Here is a 16,611-nt window from a genome sequence, read left to right as displayed (position 1 = left end):
GATCGTTTAAGTCGTTCAGATCGTTTCAGTCGTTCAGATCGTTTCCGTCGTTCAGATCGTTTCAGTCGTTCAGATCGTTTCAGTCGTTCAGATCGTTTACCTCATCAACTCTTTTCAGTCGTTCAGATCGTTTCAGTCGTTCAGATCGTTTCCGTCGTTCAGATCGTTTCCGTCGTTCAGATCGTTTAAGTCGTTCAGATCGTTTCCGTCGTTCAGATCGTTTCCGTCGTTCAGATCGTTTCAGTCGTTCAGATCGTTTCCGTCATTCAGATCGTTTCAGTCGTTCAGATCGTTTCAGTCGTTCAGCTTGTTTCCGTCGTTCAGTTCGTTTCCGTCGTTCAGATCGTTTCCGTCGCTCAGATCGTATCAGTCGTTCAGATCGTTTCTGTCGTTCAGATCGTTTCCGTCGTTCAGGTCGTTTCCGTCGTTCAGGTCGTTTCCGTCGTTCAGCTCTTTTCAGTCGTTCAGATCGTTTCTGTCGTTCAGATCGTTTCGGTCGTTCAGGTCGTTTCCGTCGTTCAGATCGTTTCAGTCGTTCAGATCGTTTCAGTCGTTCAGATCGTTTCCGTCATTCAGATCGTTTCAGTCGTTCAGATCGTTCCAGTCGTTCAGATCGTTTCCGTCGTTCAGGTCGTTTCCATCGTTCAGGTCGTTTCCATCGTTCAGCTCTTTTCAGTCGTTCAGATCGTTTCAGTCGTTCAGATCGTGTCAGTCGTTCATATCGTTTCCGTCGTTCAGATCGTTTCAGTCGTTCAGATCGTTTACCTCATCAACTCTTTTCAGTCGTTCAGATCGTTTCAGTCGTTCAGATCGTTTACCTCATCAACTCTTTTCAGTCGTTCAGATCGTTTTAGTCGTTTAGATCGTTTCAGTCGTTCAGATCGTTTTCGTCGATGAGGTCGTTTCCGTCCAGATCGTTTCAGTCGTTCAGGTCGTTCATATCGTTTCCGTCGTTCATATCGTTTCCGTCGTTCAGATCGTTTCAGTCGTTCAGATCGTTTCAGTCGTTCAGATCGTTTACCTCATCAACTCTTTTCAGTCGTTCAGATCGTTTCAGTCGTTCAGATCGTTTCAGTCGCTCAGATCGTTTTCGTCGATGAGGTCGTTTCCGTCGTTCAGATCGTTTCAGTCGTTCAGTTCGTTTCCGTCGCTCAGATCGTTTCCGTCGTTCAGATCATTTTAGTCGTTCAAATCGTTTCCCTCATCAGCTCTTTTCAGTCTTTCAGATCGTTTCAGTCGTTCAGATCGTTTCCGTCGTTCAGATCGTTTCCGTCGTTCAGATCGTTTAAGTCGTTCAGATCGTTTCCGTCGTTCAGATCGTTTCCGTCGTTCAGATCGTTTCAGTCGTTCAGATCGTATCCGTCGTTCAGATCGTTTCAGTCGTTCAGATCGTTTCAGTCGTTCAGCTAGTTTCCGTCGTTCAGATCGTTTCCGTCGTTCAGATCATTTCCGTCGTTCAGTTCGTTTCCGTCGTTCAGATCGTTTCAGTCGTTCAGATCGTTTCTGTCGTTCAGATCTTTTCAGTCGTTCAGTTCGTTTCTGTCGTTCAGATCGTTTCTGTCGTTCAGGTCGTTTCCGTCGTTCAGGTCGTTTCCGTCGTTCAGGTCGTTTCCGTCGTTCAGGTCGTTTCCGTCGTTCAGCTCTTTTCAGTCGTTCAGATCGTTTCTGTCGTTCAGATCGTTTCGGTCGTTCAGGTCGTTTCCGTCGTTCAGGTCGTTTCAGTCGTTCAGGTCGTTCATATCGTTTCCGTCGTTCAGATCGTTTCAGTCGTTCAGATCGTTTCAGTCGTTCAGATCGTTTACCTCATCAACTCTTTTCAGTCGTTCAGATCGTTTCCGTCGTTCAGATCGTTTCAGTCGTTCAGATCGTTTCAGTCGTTCAGATCGTTTACCTCATCAACTCTTTTCAGTCGTTCAGATCGTTTCAGTCGTTCAGATCGTTTCCGTCGTTCAGATCGTTTCCGTCGTTCAGATCGTTTAAGTCGTTCAGATCGTTTCCGTCGTTCAGATCGTTTCCGTCGTTCAGATCGTTTCAGTCGTTCAGATCGTTTCAGTCGTTCAGCTCGTTTCCGTCGTTCAGATCGTTTCCGTCGTTCAGATCGTTTCCGTCGTTCAGTTCGTTTCCGTCGTTCAGATCGTTTCCGTCGCTCAGATCGTATCAGTCGTTCAGATCGTTTCAGTCGTTCAGATCGTTTCCGTCGTTCAGGTCGTTTCCATCGTTCAGGTCGTTTCCATCGTTCAGCTCTTTTCAGTCGTTCAGCTCTTTTCAGTCGTTCAGGTCGTTTCTGTCGTTCAGATCGTTTCGGTCGTTCAGGTCGTTTCCGTCGTTCAGATCGTTTCAGTCGTTCAGATCGTGTCAGTCGTTCATATCGTTTCCGTCGTTCAGATCGTTTCAGTCGTTCAGATCGTTTACCTCATCAACTCTTTTCAGTCGTTCAGATCGTTTCAGTCGTTCAGATCGTTTCAGTCGTTCAGATCGTTTTCGTCGATGAGGTCGTTTCCGTCGTTCAGATCGTTTCAGTCGTTCAGATCGTTTCCGTCGTTCAGATCGTTTCTGTCGTTCAGATCGTTTCCGTCGTTCAGATCGTTTCCGTCGTTCAGATCGTTTCTGTCGTTCAGATCGTTTCCGTCGTTCAGGTCGTTTCCGTCGTTCAGATCGTTTCCGTCGTTCAGATCGTTTAAGTCGTTCAGATCGTTTCCGTCGTTCAGATCGTTTCCGTCGTTCAGATCGTTTCGGTCGTTCAGATCGTTTCCGTCGTTCAGATCGTTTCAGTCGTTCAGATCGTTTCAGTCGTTCAGATCGTTTCAGTCGTTCAGATCGTTTACCTCATCAACTCTTTTCAGTCGTTCAGATCGTTTCAGTCGTTCAGATCGTTTCAGTCGTTCAGATCGTTTTCGTCGATGAGGTCGTTTCCGTCGTTCAGATCGTTTCAGTCGTTCAGTTCGTTTCCGTCGCTCAGATCGTTTCCGTCGTTCAGATCGTTTCCCTCATCAGCTCTTTTCAGTCGTTCAGATCGTTTCAGTCGTTCAGATCGTTTCTGTCGTTCAGATCGTTTCCGTCGTTCAGATCGTTTAAGTCGTTCAGATCGTTTCCGTCGTTCAGTTCGTTTCCGTCGTTCAGATCGTTTCAGTCGTTCAGATCGTTTCAGTCGTTCAGATCGTTTCAGTCGTTCAGATCGTTTACCTCATCAACTCTTTTCAGTCGTTCAGATCGTATCAGTCGTTCAGATCGTTTCAGTCGTTCAGATCGTTTCCGTCGTTCAGATCGTTTCAGTCGTTCAGATCGTTTCAGTCGTTCAGCTCGTTTCCGTCGTTCAGATCGTTTCCGTCGTTCAGATCGTTTCCGTCGTTCAGTTCGTTTCCGTCGTTCAGATCGTTTCCGTCGCTCAGATCGTATCAGTCGTTCAGATCGTTTCAGTCGTTCAGATCGTTTCCGTCGTTCAGGTCGTTTCCATCGTTCAGGTCGTTTCCATCGTTCAGCTCTTTTCAGTCGTTCAGCTCTTTTCAGTCGTTCAGATCGTTTCTGTCGTTCAGATCGTTTCGGTCGTTCAGATCGTGTCAGTCGTTCATATCGTTTCCGTCGTTCAGATCGTTTCAGTCGTTCAGATCGTTTACCTCATCAACTCTTTTCAGTCGTTCAGATCGTTTCAGTCGTTCAGATCGTTTTCGTCGATGAGGTCGTTTCCGTCGTTCAGATCGTTTCAGTCGTTCAGATCGTTTCCGTCGTTCAGATCGTTTCTGTCGTTCAGATCGTTTCCGTCGTTCAGATCGTTTCCGTCGTTCAGATCGTTTCTGTCGTTCAGATCGTTTCCGTCGTTCAGGTCGTTTCCGTCGTTCAGATCGTTTCCGTCGTTCAGATCGTTTAAGTCGTTCAGATCGTTTCCGTCGTTCAGATCGTTTCTGTCGTTCAGATCGTTTCGGTCGTTCAGATCGTTTCCGTCGTTCAAATCGTTTCAGTCGTTCAGATCGTTTCAGTCGTTCAGATCGTTTCAGTCGTTCAGATCGTTTACCTCATCAACTCTTTTCAGTCGTTCAGATCGTTTCAGTCGTTCAGATCGTTTCTGTCGTTCAGATCGTTTCCGTCGTTCAGATCGTTTAAGTCGTTCAGATCGTTTCCGTCGTTCAGTTCGTTTCCGTCGTTCAGATCGTTTCAGTCGTTCAGATCGTTTCAGTCGTTCAGATCGTTTCAGTCGTTCAGATCGTTTACCTCATCAACTCTTTTCAGTCGTTCAGATCGTATCAGTCGTTCAGATCGTTTCAGTCGTTCAGATCGTTTTCGTCGATGAGGTCGTTTCCGTCGTTCAGATCGTTTCAGTCGTTCAGTTCGTTTCCGTCGCTCAGATCGTTTCCGTCGTTCAGATCATTTCAGTCGTTCACATCGTTTCCCTCATCAGCTCTTTTCAGTCGTTCAGATCGTTTCAGTCGTTCAGATCGTTTCCGTCGTTCAGATCGTTTCCGTCGTTCAGATCGTTTAAGTCGTTCAGATCGTTTAAGTCGTTCAGATCTTTTCAGTCGTTCAGATCGTTTCTGTCGTTCAGATCGTGTCCGTCGTTCAGATCGTTTCCATCGTTCAGCTCTTTTAAGTCGTTCAGATCGTTTCCGTCGTTCAGATCGTTTCTGTCGTTCAGATCGTTTCCGTCGTTCAGATTGTTTCCGTCGTTCAGATCGTTTCCGTCGTTCAGATCGTTTCAGTCGTTCAGATCGTTTCAGTCGTTCAGATCGTTTCAGTCGTTCAGATCGTTTACCTCATCAACTCTTTTCAGTCGTTGAGATCGTTTCAGTCTTTCAGATCGTTTTCGTCGATGAGGTCGTTTCCGTCGTTCAGATCGTTTCAGTCGTTCAGTTCGTTTCCGTCGCTCAGATCGTTTCCGTCGTTCAGATCGTTTCCCTCATCAGCTCTTTTCAGTCGTTCAGATCGTTTCAGTCGTTCAGATCGTTTCTGTCGTTCAGATCGTTTCCGTCGTTCAGATCGTTTAAGTCGTTCAGATCGTTTCCGTCGTTCAGTTCGTTTCCGTCGTTCAGATCGTTTCAGTCGTTCAGATCGTTTCAGTCGTTCAGATCGTTTCAGTCGTTCAGATCGTTTACCTCATCAACTCTTTTCAGTCGTTCAGATCGTATCAGTCGTTCAGATCGTTTCAGTCGTTCAGATCGTTTTCGTCGATGAGGTCGTTTCCGTCGTTCAGATCGTTTCAGTCGTTCAGTTCGTTTCCGTCGCTCAGATCGTTTCCGTCGTTCAGATCATTTCAGTCGTTCACATCGTTTCCCTCATCAGCTCTTTTCAGTCGTTCAGATCGTTTCAGTCGTTCAGATCGTTTCCGTCGTTCAGATCGTTTCCGTCGTTCAGATCGTTTAAGTCGTTCAGATCGTTTCAGTCGTTCAGATCTTTTCAGTCGTTCAGATCGTTTCTGTCGTTCAGATCGTGTCCGTCGTTCAGATCGTTTCCATCGTTCAGCTCTTTTAAGTCGTTCAGATCGTTTCCGTCGTTCAGATCGTTTCTGTCGTTCAGATCGTTTCTGTCGTTCAGATCGTTTCCGTCGTTCAGATTGTTTCCGTCGTTCAGATCGTTTCCGTCGTTCAGATCGTTTCAGTCGTTCAGATCGTTTCAGTCGTTCAGATCGTTTACCTCATCAGCTCTTTTCAGTCGTTCAGATCGTTTTAGTCGTTCAGATCGTTTCCGTCGTTCAGATCGTTTCCGTCGTTCAGTTCGTTTCCGTCGTTCAGATCGTTTCCGTCGCTCAGATCGTATCAGTCGTTCAGATCGTTTCTGTCGTTCAGATCGTTTCCGTCGTTCAGGTCGTTTCCGTCGTTCAGGTCGTTTCCATCGTTCAGCTCTTTTCAGTCGTTCAGATCGTTTCCGTCGTTCAGATCGTTTAAGTCGTTCAGATCATTTCCCTCATCAGCTCTTTTCAGTCGTTCAGATCGTTTCTGTCGTTCAGATCGTTTCCGTCGTTCAGGTCGTTTCCGTCGTTCAGGTCGTTTCCATCGTTCAGCTCTTTTAAGTCGTTCAGATCGTTTCCGTCGTTCAGATCGTTTCCGTCGTTCAGATCGTTTCAGTCGTTCAGATCGTTTCAGTCGTTCAGCTCGTTTCCGTCGTTCAGATCGTTTCCGTCGTTCAGATCGTTTCCGTCGTTCAGTTCGTTTCCGTCGTTCAGATCGTTTCCGTCGCTCAGATCGTATCAGTCGTTCAGATCGTTTCAGTCGTTCAGATCGTTTCCGTCGTTCAGGTCGTTTCCATCGTTCAGGTCGTTTCCATCGTTCAGCTCTTTTCAGTCGTTCAGCTCTTTTCAGTCGTTCAGATCGTTTCTGTCGTTCAGATCGTTTCGGTCGTTCAGGTCGTTTCCGTCGTTCAGATCGTTTCAGTCGTTCAGATCGTGTCAGTCGTTCATATCGTTTCCGTCGTTCAGATCGTTTCAGTCGTTCAGATCGTTTACCTCATCAACTCTTTTCAGTCGTTCAGATCGTTTCAGTCGTTCAGATCGTTTCAGTCGTTCAGATCGTTTTCGTCGATGAGGTCGTTTCCGTCGTTCAGATCGTTTCAGTCGTTCAGATCGTTTCCGTCGTTCAGATCGTTTCTGTCGTTCAGATCGTTTCCGTCGTTCAGATCGTTTCCGTCGTTCAGATCGTTTCTGTCGTTCAGATCGTTTAAGTCGTTCAGATCGTTTCCGTCGTTCAGATCGTTTCCGTCGTTCAGATCGTTTCGGTCGTTCAGATCGTTTCCGTCGTTCAGATCGTTTCAGTCGTTCAGATCGTTTCAGTCGTTCAGATCGTTTCAGTCGTTCAGATCGTTTACCTCATCAACTCTTTTCAGTCGTTCAGATCGTTTCAGTCGTTCAGATCGTTTCAGTCGTTCAGATCGTTTTCGTCGATGAGGTCGTTTCCGTCGTTCAGATCGTTTCAGTCGTTCAGTTCGTTTCCGTCGCTCAGATCGTTTCCGTCGTTCAGATCGTTTCCCTCATCAGCTCTTTTCAGTCGTTCAGATCGTTTCAGTCGTTCAGATCGTTTCTGTCGTTCAGATCGTTTCCGTCGTTCAGATCGTTTAAGTCGTTCAGATCGTTTCCGTCGTTCAGTTCGTTTCCGTCGTTCAGATCGTTTCAGTCGTTCAGATCGTTTCAGTCGTTCAGATCGTTTCAGTCGTTCAGATCGTTTACCTCATCAACTCTTTTCAGTCGTTCAGATCGTATCAGTCGTTCAGATCGTTTCAGTCGTTCAGATCGTTTCCGTCGTTCAGATCGTTTCAGTCGTTCAGATCGTTTCAGTCGTTCAGCTCGTTTCCGTCGTTCAGATCGTTTCCGTCGTTCAGATCGTTTCCGTCGTTCAGTTCGTTTCCGTCGTTCAGATCGTTTCCGTCGCTCAGATCGTATCAGTCGTTCAGATCGTTTCAGTCGTTCAGATCGTTTCCGTCGTTCAGGTCGTTTCCATCGTTCAGGTCGTTTCCATCGTTCAGCTCTTTTCAGTCGTTCAGCTCTTTTCAGTCGTTCAGATCGTTTCTGTCGTTCAGATCGTTTCGGTCGTTCAGATCGTGTCAGTCGTTCATATCGTTTCCGTCGTTCAGATCGTTTCAGTCGTTCAGATCGTTTACCTCATCAACTCTTTTCAGTCGTTCAGATCGTTTCAGTCGTTCAGATCGTTTTCGTCGATGAGGTCGTTTCCGTCGTTCAGATCGTTTCAGTCGTTCAGATCGTTTCCGTCGTTCAGATCGTTTCTGTCGTTCAGATCGTTTCCGTCGTTCAGATCGTTTCCGTCGTTCAGATCGTTTCTGTCGTTCAGATCGTTTCCGTCGTTCAGGTCGTTTCCGTCGTTCAGATCGTTTCCGTCGTTCAGATCGTTTAAGTCGTTCAGATCGTTTCCGTCGTTCAGATCGTTTCCGTCGTTCAGATCGTTTCAGTCGTTCAGATCGTTTCAGTCGTTCAGATCGTTTCAGTCGTTCAGATCGTTTACCTCATCAACTCTTTTCAGTCGTTCAGATCGTTTCAGTCGTTCAGATCGTTTCTGTCGTTCAGATCGTTTCCGTCGTTCAGATCGTTTAAGTCGTTCAGATCGTTTCCGTCGTTCAGTTCGTTTCCGTCGTTCAGATCGTTTCAGTCGTTCAGATCGTTTCAGTCGTTCAGATCGTTTCAGTCGTTCAGATCGTTTACCTCATCAACTCTTTTCAGTCGTTCAGATCGTATCAGTCGTTCAGATCGTTTCAGTCGTTCAGATCGTTTTCGTCGATGAGGTCGTTTCCGTCGTTCAGATCGTTTCAGTCGTTCAGTTCGTTTCCGTCGCTCAGATCGTTTCCGTCGTTCAGATCATTTCAGTCGTTCACATCGTTTCCCTCATCAGCTCTTTTCAGTCGTTCAGATCGTTTCAGTCGTTCAGATCGTTTCCGTCGTTCAGATCGTTTCCGTCGTTCAGATCGTTTAAGTCGTTCAGATCGTTTAAGTCGTTCAGATCTTTTCAGTCGTTCAGATCGTTTCTGTCGTTCAGATCGTGTCCGTCGTTCAGATCGTTTCCATCGTTCAGCTCTTTTAAGTCGTTCAGATCGTTTCCGTCGTTCAGATCGTTTCTGTCGTTCAGATCGTTTCCGTCGTTCAGATTGTTTCCGTCGTTCAGATCGTTTCCGTCGTTCAGATCGTTTCAGTCGTTCAGATCGTTTCAGTCGTTCAGATCGTTTCAGTCGTTCAGATCGTTTACCTCATCAACTCTTTTCAGTCGTTCAGATCGTTTCAGTCTTTCAGATCGTTTTCGTCGATGAGGTCGTTTCCGTCGTTCAGATCGTTTCAGTCGTTCAGTTCGTTTCCGTCGCTCAGATCGTTTCCGTCGTTCAGATCGTTTCCCTCATCAGCTCTTTTCAGTCGTTCAGATCGTTTCAGTCGTTCAGATCGTTTCTGTCGTTCAGATCGTTTCCGTCGTTCAGATCGTTTAAGTCGTTCAGATCGTTTCCGTCGTTCAGTTCGTTTCCGTCGTTCAGATCGTTTCAGTCGTTCAGATCGTTTCAGTCGTTCAGATCGTTTCAGTCGTTCAGATCGTTTACCTCATCAACTCTTTTCAGTCGTTCAGATCGTATCAGTCGTTCAGATCGTTTCAGTCGTTCAGATCGTTTTCGTCGATGAGGTCGTTTCCGTCGTTCAGATCGTTTCAGTCGTTCAGTTCGTTTCCGTCGCTCAGATCGTTTCCGTCGTTCAGATCATTTCAGTCGTTCACATCGTTTCCCTCATCAGCTCTTTTCAGTCGTTCAGATCGTTTCAGTCGTTCAGATCGTTTCCGTCGTTCAGATCGTTTCCGTCGTTCAGATCGTTTAAGTCGTTCAGATCGTTTCAGTCGTTCAGATCTTTTCAGTCGTTCAGATCGTTTCTGTCGTTCAGATCGTGTCCGTCGTTCAGATCGTTTCCATCGTTCAGCTCTTTTAAGTCGTTCAGATCGTTTCCGTCGTTCAGATCGTTTCTGTCGTTCAGATCGTTTCCGTCGTTCAGATTGTTTCCGTCGTTCAGATCGTTTCCGTCGTTCAGATCGTTTCAGTCGTTCAGATCGTTTCAGTCGTTCAGATCGTTTACCTCATCAGCTCTTTTCAGTCGTTCAGATCGTTTTAGTCGTTCAGATCGTTTCCGTCGTTCAGATCGTTTCCGTCGTTCAGTTCGTTTCCGTCGTTCAGATCGTTTCCGTCGCTCAGATCGTATCAGTCGTTCAGATCGTTTCTGTCGTTCAGATCGTTTCCGTCGTTCAGGTCGTTTCCGTCGTTCAGGTCGTTTCCATCGTTCAGCTCTTTTCAGTCGTTCAGATCGTTTCTGTCGTTCAGATCGTTTCGGTCGTTCAGGTCGTTTCCGTCGTTCAGATCGTTTCCGTCGTTCAGATCGTTTAAGTCGTTCAGATCATTTCCCTCATCAGCTCTTTTCAGTCGTTCAGATCGTTTCTGTCGTTCAGATCGTTTCCGTCGTTCAGGTCGTTTCCGTCGTTCAGGTCGTTTCCATCGTTCAGCTCTTTTAAGTCGTTCAGATCGTTTCTGTCGTTCAGATCGTTTCGGTCGTTCAGGTCGTTTCCGTCGTTCAGATCGTTTCAGTCGTTCAGATCGTTTCAGTCGTTCAGATCGTTTCAGTCGTTCAGATCGTTTCCGTCGTTCAGATCGTTTTCGTCGATGAGGTCGTTTCCGTCGTTCAGATCGTTTCAGTCGTTCAGTTCGTTTCCGTCGCTCAGATCGTTTCCGTCGTTCAGATCGTTTCCCTCATCAGCTCTTTTCAGTCGTTCAGATCGTTTCAGTCGTTCAGATCGTTTCCGTCGTTCAGATCGTTTCCGTCGTTCAGATCGTTTCAGTCGTTCAGATCGTTTCCGTCGTTCAGATCGTTTCCGTCGTTCAGATCGTTTAAGTCGTTCAGATCGTTTCCGTCGTTCAGATCGTTTCCGTCGTTCAGATCGTTTAAGTCGTTCAGATCGTTTCCGTCGTTCAGATCGTTTCCGTCGTTCAGATCGTTTCAGTCGTTCAGATCGTTTCCGTCATTCAGATCGTTTCAGTCGTTCAGATCGTTTCAGTCGTTCAGCTTGTTTCCGTCGTTCAGATCGTTTCCGTCGTTCAGATCGTTTCCGTCGTTCAGTTCGTTTCCGTCGTTCAGATCGTTTCCGTCGCTCAGATCGTATCAGTCGTTCAGATCGTTTCTGTCGTTCAGATCGTTTCCGTCGTTCAGGTCGTTTCCGTCGTTCAGGTCGTTTCCGTCGTTCAGCTCTTTTCAGTCGTTCAGATCGTTTCTGTCGTTCAGATCGTTTCGGTCGTTCAGGTCGTTTACGTCGTTCAGATCGTTTCAGTCGTTCAGATCGTTTCAGTCGTTCAGATCGTTTCAGTCGTTCAGATCGTTTCAGTCGTTCAGATCGTTTTCGTCGATGAGGTCGTTTCCGTCGTTCAGATCGTTTCAGTCGTTCAGTTCGTTTCCGTCGCTCAGATCGTTTCCGTCGTTCAGATCATTTTAGTCGTTCAAATCATTTTAGTCGTTCAAATCGTTTCCCTCATCAGCTCTTTTCAGTCTTTCAGATCGTTTCAGTCGTTCAGATCGTTTCAGTCGTTCAGATCGTTTCCGTCATTCAGATCGTTTCAGTCGTTCAGATCGTTCCAGTCGTTCAGATCGTTTCCGTCGTTCAGGTCGTTTCCATCGTTCAGGTCGTTTCCATCGTTCAGCTCTTTTCAGTCGTTCAGATCGTTTCAGTCGTTCAGATCGTGTCAGTCGTTCATATCGTTTCCGTCGTTCAGATCGTTTCAGTCGTTCAGATCGTTTACCTCATCAACTCTTTTCAGTCGTTCAGATCGTTTTAGTCGTTTAGATCGTTTCAGTCGTTCAGATCGTTTTCGTCGATGAGGTCGTTTCCGTCGTTCAGATCGTTTCAGTCGTTCAGGTCGTTCATATCGTTTCCGTCGTTCATATCGTTTCCGTCGTTCAGATCGTTTCAGTCGTTCAGATCGTTTCAGTCGTTCAGATCGTTTACCTCATCAACTCTTTTCAGTCGTTCAGATCGTTTCAGTCGTTCAGATCGTTTCAGTCGCTCAGATCGTTTTCGTCGATGAGGTCGTTTCCGTCGTTCAGATCGTTTCAGTCGTTCAGATCGTTTCCGTCGCTCAGATCGTTTCAGTCGTTCAGATCGTTTCTGTCGTACAGATCTTTTCAGTCGTTCAGATCGTTTCCCTCATCAGCTCGTTTCCGTCGTTCAGATCGTTTCAGTCGTTCAGATCGTTTTCGTCGTTCAGATCGTTTCTGTCGTTCAGATCGTTTCCGTCGTTCAGATCGTTTCAGTCGTTCAGATCGTTTCTGTCGTTCAGATCGTTTCCGTCGTTCAGGTCGTTTCCGTCGTTCAGGTCGTTTCCATCGTTCAGCTCTTTTAAGTCGTTCAGATCGTTTCCGTCGTTCAGGTCGTTTCCGTCGTTCAGATCGTTTAAGTCGTTCAGATCGTTTCAGTCGTTCAGATCGTTTCCGTCGTTCAGATCGTTTCAGTCGTTCAGATCGTTTCAGTCGTTCAGATCGTTTACCTCATCAACTCTTTTCAGTCGTTCAGATCGTTTCAGTCGTTCAGATCGTTTCCGTCGTTCAGATCGTTTCCGTCGTTCAGATCGTTTAAGTCGTTCAGATCGTTTCCGTCGTTCAGATCGTTTCCGTCGTTCAGATCGTTTCAGTCGTTCAGATCGTTTCCGTCATTCAGATCGTTTCAGTCGTTCAGATCGTTTCAGTCGTTCAGCTTGTTTCCGTCGTTCAGATCGTTTCCGTCGTTCAGATCGTTTCCGTCGTTCAGTTCGTTTCCGTCGTTCAGATCGTTTCCGTCGCTCAGATCGTATCAGTCGTTCAGATCGTTTCTGTCGTTCAGATCGTTTCCGTCGTTCAGGTCGTTTCCGTCGTTCAGGTCGTTTCCGTCGTTCAGCTCTTTTCAGTCGTTCAGATCGTTTCTGTCGTTCAGATCGTTTTCGTCGATGAGGTCGTTTCCGTCGTTCAGATCGTTTCCGTCGCTCAGATCGTTTCCGTCGTTCAGATCATTTTAGTCGTTCAAATCGTTTCCCTCATCAGCTCTTTTCAGTCTTTCAGATCGTTTCAGTCGTTCAGATCGTTTCAGTCGTTCAGATCGTTTCCGTCATTCAGATCGTTTCAGTCGTTCAGATCGTTCCAGTCGTTCAGATCGTTTCCGTCGTTCAGGTCGTTTCCATCGTTCAGGTCGTTTCCATCGTTCAGCTCTTTTCAGTCGTTCAGATCGTTTCAGTCGTTCAGATCGTGTCAGTCGTTCATATCGTTTCCGTCGTTCAGATCGTTTCAGTCGTTCAGATCGTTTACCTCATCAACTCTTTTCAGTCGTTCAGATCGTTTTAGTCGTTTAGATCGTTTCAGTCGTTCAGATCGTTTTCGTCGATGAGGTCGTTTCCGTCCAGATCGTTTCAGTCGTTCAGGTCGTTCATATCGTTTCCGTCGTTCATATCGTTTCCGTCGTTCAGATCGTTTCAGTCGTTCAGATCGTTTCAGTCGTTCAGATCGTTTACCTCATCAACTCTTTTCAGTCGTTCAGATCGTTTCAGTCGTTCAGATCGTTTCAGTCGCTCAGATCGTTTTCGTCGATGAGGTCGTTTCCGTCGTTCAGATCGTTTCAGTCGTTCAGTTCGTTTCCGTCGCTCAGATCGTTTCCGTCGTTCAGATCATTTTAGTCGTTCAAATCGTTTCCCTCATCAGCTCTTTTCAGTCTTTCAGATCGTTTCAGTCGTTCAGATCGTTTCAGTCGTTCAGATCGTTTCCGTCATTCAGATCGTTTCAGTCGTTCAGATCGTTTCAGTCGTTCAGCTTGTTTCCGTCGTTCAGATCGTTTCCGTCGTTCAGATCGTTTCCGTCGTTCAGTTCGTTTCCGTCGTTCAGATCGTTTCCGTCGCTCAGATCGTATCAGTCGTTCAGATCGTTTCTGTCGTTCAGATCGTTTCCGTCGTTCAGGTCGTTTCCGTCGTTCAGGTCGTTTCCGTCGTTCAGCTCTTTTCAGTCGTTCAGATCGTTTCTGTCGTTCAGATCGTTTTCGTCGATGAGGTCGTTTCCGTCGTTCAGATCGTTTCCGTCGCTCAGATCGTTTCCGTCGTTCAGATCATTTTAGTCGTTCAAATCGTTTCCCTCATCAGCTCTTTTCAGTCTTTCAGATCGTTTCAGTCGTTCAGATCGTTTCAGTCGTTCAGATCGTTTCCGTCATTCAGATCGTTTCAGTCGTTCAGATCGTTCCAGTCGTTCAGATCGTTTCCGTCGTTCAGGTCGTTTCCATCGTTCAGGTCGTTTCCATCGTTCAGCTCTTTTCAGTCGTTCAGATCGTTTCAGTCGTTCAGATCGTGTCAGTCGTTCATATCGTTTCCGTCGTTCAGATCGTTTCAGTCGTTCAGATCGTTTACCTCATCAACTCTTTTCAGTCGTTCAGATCGTTTTAGTCGTTTAGATCGTTTCAGTCGTTCAGATCGTTTTCGTCGATGAGGTCGTTTCCGTCCAGATCGTTTCAGTCGTTCAGGTCGTTCATATCGTTTCCGTCGTTCATATCGTTTCCGTCGTTCAGATCGTTTCAGTCGTTCAGATCGTTTCAGTCGTTCAGATCGTTTACCTCATCAACTCTTTTCAGTCGTTCAGATCGTTTCAGTCGTTCAGATCGTTTCAGTCGCTCAGATCGTTTTCGTCGATGAGGTCGTTTCCGTCGTTCAGATCGTTTCAGTCGTTCAGTTCGTTTCCGTCGCTCAGATCGTTTCCGTCGTTCAGATCATTTTAGTCGTTCAAATCGTTTCCCTCATCAGCTCTTTTCAGTCTTTCAGATCGTTTCAGTCGTTCAGATCGTTTCCGTCGTTCAGATCGTTTCCGTCGTTCAGATCGTTTAAGTCGTTCAGATCGTTTCCGTCGTTCAGATCGTTTCCGTCGTTCAGATCGTTTCAGTCGTTCAGATCGTATCCGTCGTTCAGATCGTTTCAGTCGTTCAGTTCGTTTCCGTCGTTCAGATCGTTTCAGTCGTTCAGATCGTTTCTGTCGTTCAGATCTTTTCAGTCGTTCAGTTCGTTTCTGTCGTTCAGATCGTTTCTGTCGTTCAGGTCGTTTCCGTCGTTCAGGTCGTTTCCGTCGTTCAGGTCGTTTCCGTCGTTCAGGTCGTTTCCGTCGTTCAGCTCTTTTCAGTCGTTCAGATCGTTTCTGTCGTTCAGATCGTTTCGGTCGTTCAGGTCGTTTCCGTCGTTCAGGTCGTTTCAGTCGTTCAGGTCGTTCATATCGTTTCCGTCGTTCAGATCGTTTCAGTCGTTCAGATCGTTTCAGTCGTTCAGATCGTTTACCTCATCAACTCTTTTCAGTCGTTCAGATCGTTTCCGTCGTTCAGATCGTTTCAGTCGTTCAGATCGTTTCAGTCGTTCAGATCGTTTACCTCATCAACTCTTTTCAGTCGTTCAGATCGTTTCAGTCGTTCAGATCGTTTCCGTCGTTCAGATCATTTCCGTCGTTCAGATCGTTTAAGTCGTTCAGATCGTTTCCGTCGTTCAGATCGTTTCCGTCGTTCAGATCGTTTCAGTCGTTCAGATCGTTTCAGTCGTTCAGCTCGTTTCCGTCGTTCAGATCGTTTCCGTCGTTCAGATCGTTTCCGTCGTTCAGTTCGTTTCCGTCGTTCAGATCGTTTCCGTCGCTCAGATCGTATCAGTCGTTCAGATCGTTTCAGTCGTTCAGATCGTTTCCGTCGTTCAGGTCGTTTCCATCGTTCAGGTCGTTTCCATCGTTCAGCTCTTTTCAGTCGTTCAGCTCTTTTCAGTCGTTCAGATCGTTTCTGTCGTTCAGATCGTTTCGGTCGTTCAGGTCGTTTCCGTCGTTCAGATCGTTTCAGTCGTTCAGATCGTGTCAGTCGTTCATATCGTTTCCGTCGTTCAGATCGTTTCAGTCGTTCAGATCGTTTACCTCATCAACTCTTTTCAGTCGTTCAGATCGTTTCAGTCGTTCAGATCGTTTCAGTCGTTCAGATCGTTTTCGTCGATGAGGTCGTTTCCGTCGTTCAGATCGTTTCAGTCGTTCAGATCGTTTCCGTCGTTCAGATCGTTTCTGTCGTTCAGATCGTTTCCGTCGTTCAGATCGTTTCCGTCGTTCAGATCGTTTCTGTCGTTCAGATCGTTTCCGTCGTTCAGGTCGTTTCCGTCGTTCAGATCGTTTCCGTCGTTCAGATCGTTTAAGTCGTTCAGATCGTTTCCGTCGTTCAGATCGTTTCTGTCGTTCAGATCGTTTCGGTCGTTCAGATCGTTTCCGTCGTTCAGATCGTTTCAGTCGTTCAGATCGTTTCAGTCGTTCAGATCGTTTCAGTCGTTCAGATCGTTTTCGTCGATGAGGTCGTTTCCGTCGTTCAGATCGTTTCAGTCGTTCAGTTCGTTTCCGTCGCTCAGATCGTTTCCGTCGTTCAGATCGTTTCCCTCATCAGCTCTTTTCAGTCGTTCAGATCGTTTCAGTCGTTCAGATCGTTTCTGTCGTTCAGATCGTTTCCGTCGTTCAGATCGTTTAAGTCGTTCAGATCGTTTCCGTCGTTCAGTTCGTTTCCGTCGTTCAGATCGTTTCAGTCGTTCAGATCGTTTCAGTCGTTCAGATCGTTTCAGTCGTTCAGATCGTTTACCTCATCAACTCTTTTCAGTCGTTCAGATCGTATCAGTCGTTCAGATCGTTTCAGTCGTTCAGATCGTTTTCGTCGATGAGGTCGTTTCCGTCGTTCAGATCGTTTCAGTCGTTCAGTTCGTTTCCGTCGCTCAGATCGTTTCCGTCGTTCAGATCGTTTCAGTCGTTCACATCGTTTCCCTCATCAGCTCTTTTCAGTCGTTCAGATCGTTTCAGTCGTTCAGATCGTTTCCGTCGTTCAGATCGTTTCCGTCGTTCAGATCGTTTAAGTCGTTCAGATCGTTTCAGTCGTTCAGATCTTTTCAGTCGTTCAGATCGTTTCTGTCGTTCAGATCGTGTCCGTCGTTCAGATCGTTTCCATCGTTCAGCTCTTTTAAGTCGTTCAGATCGTTTCCGTCGTTCAGATCGTTTCTGTCGTTCAGATCGTTTCCGTCGTTCAGATTGTTTCCGTCGTTCAGATCGTTTCCGTCGTTCAGATCGTTTCAGTCGTTCAGATCGTTTCAGTCGTTCAGATCGTTTACCTCATCAACTCTTTT

The sequence above is a fragment of the Blennius ocellaris genome (genome assembly GCF_963422515.1).
Source record: "Blennius ocellaris genome assembly, contig: SCAFFOLD_25, whole genome shotgun sequence".
Taxonomy (NCBI): domain Eukaryota; kingdom Metazoa; phylum Chordata; class Actinopteri; order Blenniiformes; family Blenniidae; genus Blennius; species Blennius ocellaris.
This window is presented reverse-complemented; position numbering follows the sequence as displayed.